Below are 8,310 nucleotides of genomic sequence, written 5' to 3' on the forward strand. Positions count from 1 at the left end.
AACTTTTTCTGGCAGTGCCCAATAATTGTTTAAAATTGTTTTGGCCAGTGGCCTATTTTTGCAAAGTCAATTGTGGCTAAAAGAAAATGCAAAATCTACTGAAAAGGAAAAGAAAAGGCAAAACAATAGCAAAAGGAAACGTTGCCCCTCCCTGCTGGGCCTTGGCTTAGATGGCCAACCAGCCCAACTGAAGAGGCCATAAGGCCAGCCCACCCCCAGCTTACACCTAACCCCTCCCCCTCACCCCGAAACCCTACCCACGATTCCCCACTCCCCCCACGAACTAGATCGGGGCAGCTGGCGCCCCCAACACCCGACATGCCCATTGTCCCCGTCGCCAGCGCCGCCACTCACCGCCCACCCCTAGTGTCGCCTCGCCTTCCTCCACTCCTTCCCTCTCTGTGCTGGATCTGGGACATCCCCATTGCCCCTGACCCCGCCTCTGCCGACCTCGCCTCTCCCGCGCTGGCGCTGACCAGCGCCTACCATCGCCGCCCGACGGCGATGGTCTTCCCCGACGCGCCCGACCCACCAGCCATGGAGGCCCCGTGCGCCCGCAGCTTCACCTCAAGCAGGCCACCACCTCGCGCCGTTCCCCTCTCCACTCAACCTCAAGCGTGGCCACGCCTGAAGACTGCTGCCTACACCCCGCCGCTCTCCTCGCCGAGCACGTCCACGCCCTCCTCGGGGTGAGCCGCACCCGTTCCCCTTCCTCCCCTTCGGTTGGTCGCTGTTTAACCGCCGTCCCGCATTTTGGCCGCCGTGGCCGGTCCGTCGGAGCCCTCCTGCTCCAGCACGCACTCGTGGTGTTCCCTGGCCTCTGGCTGTGCCCAGGCAGTCCCGCGCCTGCCCACGGTGGACCACTTCCGCCGCCGCCTGCAGCGGCCTCTGCTGCTGCCGGCGCCACACACACCCTGCTCACCCCGGCCTACCTCCTCCACCTCCGATGGCCGTGCCCCTGCTAGCCCCGCCACCGCTAGAGACCCCATCGGGGACCGCCCTCGCCAGATCGTCGTCAAGGCCACGGCCTCCGCCGGTGCCCTCCATCATGCCTATGCGTGTTCGGGCGGACGCCCACGCCAGGCGCCCGCAACCGCTCCCGCTGGCTCCCAGCACCGCTCTCCTAGGGCCACTGCCAAAGGGGCCCCACCCCCCTTTGTTAAAAAAATAAAATAAATATATGTGTTAAAAATGATTAATTGGTTGGTTGATTAATTAATTAACTTAATTAACTTTGTTTAATTAACCTAATGAACAATTTAGTCTAATTAAGCCTATTTAATTAAAATGTGCCAAGGACAGCGGGACCCACATGTAAGTTTGACTCAGTCAACTGCACTGTTGACTGCTGATGTCGTGATGATGTCGTGATGATGTCATGCTGATTTAACAACTCCTTTTAGGTTTATTAAAAACTTTTGAAAATCATATTAAATAAACCGTAGCTCGGATGGAAAAACTTTATATATGGAAGTTGCTCAGAACGATGAGACGAACCCGAATACAAAACCCACATACCTTTCAGATGCCTCTAACTATCTAAACATGGAACTTTTCCCCTCCGGTCATCTGTCTGACACAGGTCCGGAACCAGGAAAACATTCCTGGCTGTTATCCCCCTTCACCATTATCGTGTTGCCATACGTTAGATCACACCTGGCACATCTTATTTCCATGTTATGCTTTGTGGTGCTATGTTGCTTATATTTACTGTTTCTTCCCCCTCTTCTCTTCGGTAGACCCCGAGACCGATGTTGCCCCTGTGATCGACTACGTCGACGATGACCCCTCCTTGCCAGAGCAACCAGGCAAGCAAACCCCACTTGAGCATTCCGATATCACCCATTTCTTTCCCTCTCATGCTTGCATTAGAACTGCTACTGCTTTCTGTATGATCCTTTCTGATGCATAGCCTGTTGTTGTTACCTGCTTTCATACCTTACCTGCTTATCCTAAACTGCTTAGTATAGGTTGGTTAGAGATCCATCAGTGACCCCCACCTTGTCCCAGTTTCCCCGCTTTATGTTCGATGACGCGATCAACGTGATCGACGTCCAGGCCCCGACACCGCACATCACCCCCCTTAGTTGTACGACTCTGTAGAGTTACCATCGAGTGCTGAGGGTGGAACCTCTTACATCACTCCTGATGAGACCTCTGTAGTGTAGCTATCTGGTCGTGGTCATCAAGGGTGATTTCCTCCTTAACCACTTCCAATACGGCTCTGTCATGCAACCCCTCAAGAATGAACCTCGAGGGTGGATCCTCTTACGTTCACCTTGATGATAACATCGAGTGGAATTCACCGGGGGTGATTCCTCGGGTTTTCCCCTTGGTGTTAGACACACAGTTACTATGGTTACTATGACTTTACACTGAGCCATGTTACTAAAGAAGGGTCGACATTGAGGGGTACCCGCGCGAGTTTAATAGCGAGTGATGTGGAGTCGGGTTGACCTGGAAGGTGCCTGCGAGATACTTACGAGGCGTGGTCGGGCATTCTTAGCCCTTGCTGCAAGTACTCGATACGGGGCGACGGGGTCACATCGATCGTGAGTCTCTGCTCGTTACCGCGTGTTCCTAATCCACTATGATTTGGATATTTGATCAGAGGGGCCTCTGGCCTGATAGCACTAACCATCACGTGGGCATAGTATGGGTGTCCTGCGTCGTATGCATCAGCCGAAGCTTAATAGACGTCAGCGAATGAGCGACGCGCGCCGGGTTGGACTGCGTAAGCACCTGCCTTGTTGAAGGAGGTAGCTAGGTCTGCTCACCGGCCGTGTATGCAACGTGCAGGAGTTCCCGGGGAGATCGCCCATGACCCCTGGGGGCATAGGTTTAGTCCGGCGTGCTGGCCTCTCTATTAAGACTAGGTCGGGTTGCGGCGTATTGTTTGGCCGAGGCCGGGCATGACCCAGGAAAGTGTGTCTGGCCGGAGTTAATCGAGCGTGGTGGGTAAGTTGGTGCACCCCTCCAGGGAAGAAAACATCTATCAATAGCCTTTCCTACGGTAACAGACACTTGGAGTTGTATCCCGATCGATACAACTAGAACTGGATACTTGTGATGAGAACTGGATGGTGTTGAGATTTGGAATGTGTTGACACTTGGATCGTATGGCTCTGGGATTGCTTTCTCGCAGGGAGTCGAGAAAGGATCTCTGGCCGAGGTTGATAACATTACTGCTACTTTACTTTATGCTACTCTACTCCCTCCTTTTGTTGCAAGATGGTGGTTTCCAGAAGATGCTAGTATTCGATAGGCTAGGCTTTCCCCTTCCCTTATGGAATTCTGGCCTTTGATAAAGATGCATACTTAGTTTAGATCTGATGTAAGTCTTGCGAGTACTTTGGATGAGCACTCACGGCTACTTTGCTACCTCTTTTTCCCCATACCCGATTGTTGCGACCAGATGACGGATCCCAGGAGCTAGACGACACCACTGAAGACTACTACTACCCCGAGGGTGCCTACTACTACGTGACGGCCGCTGACGACTTGGAGTAGTTAGGAGGCTCCCAGGCAGGAGGCCTTGCCTTTTCAATCGTTGTTGCTTTTGTGCTAACCTTCTTAAGGCAAAATTGTTTAACTTATGTCTGTACTCAGATATTGTTGCTTCCGCTGACTCTTATGTATTCGAGCTTATGTATTCGAGCCCTCGAGGCCCCTGGCTTGTAACATAAAGGTTGTATTATTTTATTTTGTGTCTAGAGTTGTGTTGTGATATCTTCCCGTGAGTCCTTGTTCTTGATCGTACACATTTGCGTGTATGATTAGTGTACGGTCAAATTGAGGGCGTCACAAGTTGGTATCAAATTGAGGGCGTCACACACTTACGAATCTTACATTCTATCCCATTGATCTTGTTATTACAAGATGCCCTGAACTGCTCTCCTTTTTCTGAGAATCCTTGAGCTTACTGCCTTACAGTTCCTTGTCATCTGAATACCCCTACAGATAACCTTGTGCACCTATCGAGTATCCGCTCATCCTCAGTTGACTCATGTACTTCACAAAAGTCTTCGTAATACCATTTGTTGTTGTGAAAATCCTCAACAGACCATTGTTCTTGAATTTCCTGCTTGCTTGCATCGTGGTTAATTCCATGAGTCTAGTAATCTTATTGTCGGCCATTGTCATTATCATTTTGAGTCTGTTGATACAATATGTTGCGAATGCTCGTAATCCTCAATCAGATCCTAGAATTCATCCTTCCGGCTTAGATGTCATTTTAACATGTGCTGAATCTTGATCAATCAAATCGCCATCGATTGTACCCCTAAGGCTATTCTACCTATCCATCCCTAATCAGAGCATTCTTCTGATCCCTTGTCCTGGAAGTCATAATTCCTTAGCAATTGGGCTTTGAGTTAGTCAGTTGTTTCTAGTTGAGTATTGATGCTCACATCAGATCCCTTGTGGACCACCAGACCCCTTTTTCGGATTTTATCCGACAACGTCCTTCATATTCAGTAACCTTGTAGCCTTTTCCTCGGATACATAATGCTTTTGGTAAATTGTATTCTCCGCTTTCTCAAACATGCCTCTGTGGTTCAAACTCAACTAGAACAAGTTGCTAAATCTTAAAGAGAATTGCTTGATGAAATGAACAATAATATCAATGATCATGCTGTTAGAGAAATGACTAGAGGAGGTAGAATGACCCAGGGACCACTTGATCCCAAGGGAGACCCAATAAGAATTGAACAAGACTCTCCAAGAGTTAACACTCATGCACCTAGTCCTTCTAAAAAGGAAAAGAAGAAGAAAAATGATAGTACTTTGCATGCCTCTAGTGAACCTGAAGTAGAAATCCTCCAGATAATCATAATGAAGTCTCTATCTCTCTTGCTGAAACTCAATCTGGTAATGAACATTTACCTTCTGATAATGAAAAAGCTAATGATGAGGATCATGAAGACAGTCAAACCAATAATAAAGAACCAGACAATGATGTTGAGATAGAACCAACAGTTGATCTTGATAACCCACAACCCAAGAATAAAAGATATGATAAAAGGGACTTTGTTGCTAGAAAATGCAGTAAGGAAAGAGAACCATGGGCTCAAAAACCTATGCCCTTTCCACCTAAGTCAACTAAGAAGAAAGATGATGAAGAATTTGAATGCTTTGCTAAAATTCTTAGGCCAGTCTTTTAGCATACCCGCTTGACTGATATCTATAAAATGGCCCATTAAGCAAAGTACATGAAAGACATCATTACCAACAAGAGAAAAATACCGGAAGTCGAAATCTCCACCATGCTTGCTACTTATTCTTTTAAGGATGGAGTACCTAAAAAACTTGGAGATCTGGGAATACCAACTATACCTTGCTCCATTAAGAGAAACTATGTGAAAACTTCTTTATGTGATTTAGGAGTTGGTGTTAGTGTTATGCCTTTCTCTTTATATAAAAGACTTGATTTCAATGAACTCACGCCTACTGAAATATCTTTGTAAATGGCTGACAAATAAACTGCCATACCTATCGGTATTTGTGAGCATGGGTGAGGGAGTCCTGGAATAAGGGGTCCTCGGGCGTCCGGCCTGTTGGCCATGGGCCAGACTGATGGGTTGTGATGATACGAAGACCGAAGACTGTACACGTGTCCGGATAGGACTCTCCTTGGTGTGGAAGGCAAGCTTGGCGACGGAATATGTAGATTCCTTTTGTTTGTAACCGACCTTGTGTAACCCTAGATCCTCCCGGTGTCTATATAAACCGTAGGACATAGTCCGGAGAGTGGGAGATTCATTATCATAGCCATACAAGATAGACCTCTAGGGTTTAGCCATTACGATCACGAGGTAGATCAACTCTTGTAATACTCATATTCATCAATATCAATCAAGCAGGACGTATGGTATTACCTCCATAGAGAGGGCCCGAACCTGGGTAAACATCGTGTCCCTTGTCTCCTGTAACCATCGACCTTAGATGCATACTTCGGGACCCCCTACCCGAGACCTGCCAGTTTTTACACCGACATTGGTGCTTTCATTGAGAGTTCCACTGGGTCATCACCAAAAGGTTTCATGGCCCCTTCAATCGTCAATAATGACACTGTCCAAGGAGAAATCTTCTTCCTGGACAAATCTTTGTGTTCGGCAGCTTCGCATTGCGGGCCAATTTGCTTGGCCATCTGGAGCAGATCGAAAGCTACGCCCCTGGCCATCAGGCCAGATTTGGGAGCTTGAACTATGTTGCGGACATCCGTGGAGACTTGATCTTCGCCGGATTCAAGAGCACGGTAGCCGCTCCCGGTCACCCTGATGATCATGACCTAAATATGTCATCTGGCCGCATCCAAGAGATTGCTCCTATAACCGCTCTGGCCCTAGATCTGGAGCAAGCTTTGACATCCAAGGACGGGAGTATCAACCCCACCACGGAGGCCACAGATTCCACGGCGTTCGAGCCGCATATAGACCTAACCTCTCATGACGTTTTTGTGAGCAGAAGTCCGGACTCGTCTCCGGCCGTAAATTCCGAACCACATGATCCCACGGACGCCGAGTTTGATCGTTTGTCGATCTTCGAATTCAGCGCCGTAGACATCTTCCAGCACTCGCCTTTGTGTGATGTGCTAAACTCATTAAAAAGTATCCTTGGTGGAGGACTCATAGCCGAACTATATCCGGCTCGAACTAGGGGCTCACAGTGGAAAATTTTGCTTCCCACAAGCCACCCACTTCATCGCCACGGTCGAGGATTTGACCGATGAACTTGATTACGACTCCGAGGACATCAATGGTATGGCCGACGATGTCGGAGAAGAAGAGGCCTAGAACCTGTTGTTCACCGAATGCTGGACAGCCACTTCCTTGTATGATGTATACATGGTGGATGCACCAAAGGAGAACAGCGAAGAGGACAAGGAAGATCCAGCTAAGGATAAACCTTCTGAAATACAGTCCAAGCGCCAGCGTCAGCGGCGCCGATCTAAGTCACGCCGCAGTAAAGACAGCAACACCGACACAGGAGAAGATAACACTCCGGAAGGTACTGAAGACAACGAAGACCCCGTTGATACAGCTAATGAACAAGATGAACGGGAAGATGAGCAGGCTAGTACTGGTAAACAAGCCATGCATAAAAATTCGAAGGACGATAATTACCTTTCGCCCTCCGAGGACGAGGTGAGCCTCGGCACAGAGGATTTCGTCGTGCCTGAGGAACCTCTTGAGCAGGAGTGCTGCAAAGCGCCAGCTAATAGCCACGGCAAGGAGCCTAAAAAAGAAGCAGAAGCAACTTCAAGCCGACCAAGATCTTCTCAATGATAAATGGATCGATGTCCTAGAAGCCGAAGAATATGGCGTCAAGCGCCCAACCACAAGCTATCCAAAGTGCAAATTTCTACCTCAGTTTGACGAGGAGGCGCCGGAATACATACCTCCATCATTCAATGCGGCTAACCGACCACCACGTGGTCGAGAAAAAACGACAACTCACACCAAACACCAGCCAGCGCTGCCTCAGCGCACAAGTAGAGGTAAATTAGCCCACGGTCATACATATGACCTTCGGCAAAACCTAAACAATAAAGCAGGACATACAAGATCGATCTGCGGATCGTGAGGACGTGCCTTGACACGTGACGACGACCACCTATTCGGACGTGACAAACTTAGTCATGCGCGGGCTGGAATCCACAGACGAACTCCATCAGAGCTACGTCGCGATACAACCCGATATAGAGGCGCCGCACACCCTCATTGCTTCACTGATGAGGTCCTGGATCATGAATTCCCAGAGGGGTTCAAACCCGTGAATATAGAATCATATGATGGAACCACAGACCCCGCGGTGTGGATCGAAGACTTCATTCTCCACATTCATATGGCCCGCGGCGATGACCTCCATGCCATCAAATATCTCCCTTTAAAACTCAAGGGGCCAGATCAGCACTGGCTCAACCAAATTCTATTTGCAACTTGGAGGACTTGGAAGAGGCCTTCCTCGATAACTTCCAAGGTACATATGTTCGTCCTCCGGACGCTGATGACTTAAGCCATATAGTTCAACAACCCGGAGAGTCCGCCAGGAAATTTTGGACTAGGTTCTTAACTAAAAAGAACCAAATCGTTGATTGTCCGGATGCCGAAGCCCTAGCAGCCTTCAAACACAGCATCCACGATGAATGGCTAACTCGCCACCTCGGCCAAGAAAAGCCAACATCCATGGTAGGTTGAGGACAGTTGGTTGGCCCGTAGCAAAAACAATGCAAGTGACGCCGGCACCCCTTAAGCTAAAACTTGCAAAGACAAGTCTCGACGCAACAGATACAAGCGTCGAAACAATAGT

At 48.8% G+C, this 8,310-nt stretch overlaps 1 long non-coding RNA gene across 1 annotated transcript; it reads left to right on the plus strand.

Moving 5' to 3' along the window:
• The first annotated feature begins 251 nt into the window (after positions 1-251).
• On the plus strand, positions 252-3,702 carry LOC147984729 (uncharacterized). Its single transcript, XR_015616207.1, has 3 exons — positions 252-689; positions 1,740-1,808; positions 3,416-3,702. It is a non-coding gene; the product is annotated as an uncharacterized LOC147984729 (long non-coding RNA).
• Positions 3,703-8,310: the final 4,608 nt, after the last annotated feature.

This window comes from Triticum urartu, chromosome 2A (assembly GCF_056163025.1).
Source record: "Triticum urartu cultivar PI428250 chromosome 2A, HENAU_Tu73, whole genome shotgun sequence".
NCBI lineage: Eukaryota > Viridiplantae > Streptophyta > Magnoliopsida > Poales > Poaceae > Triticum > Triticum urartu.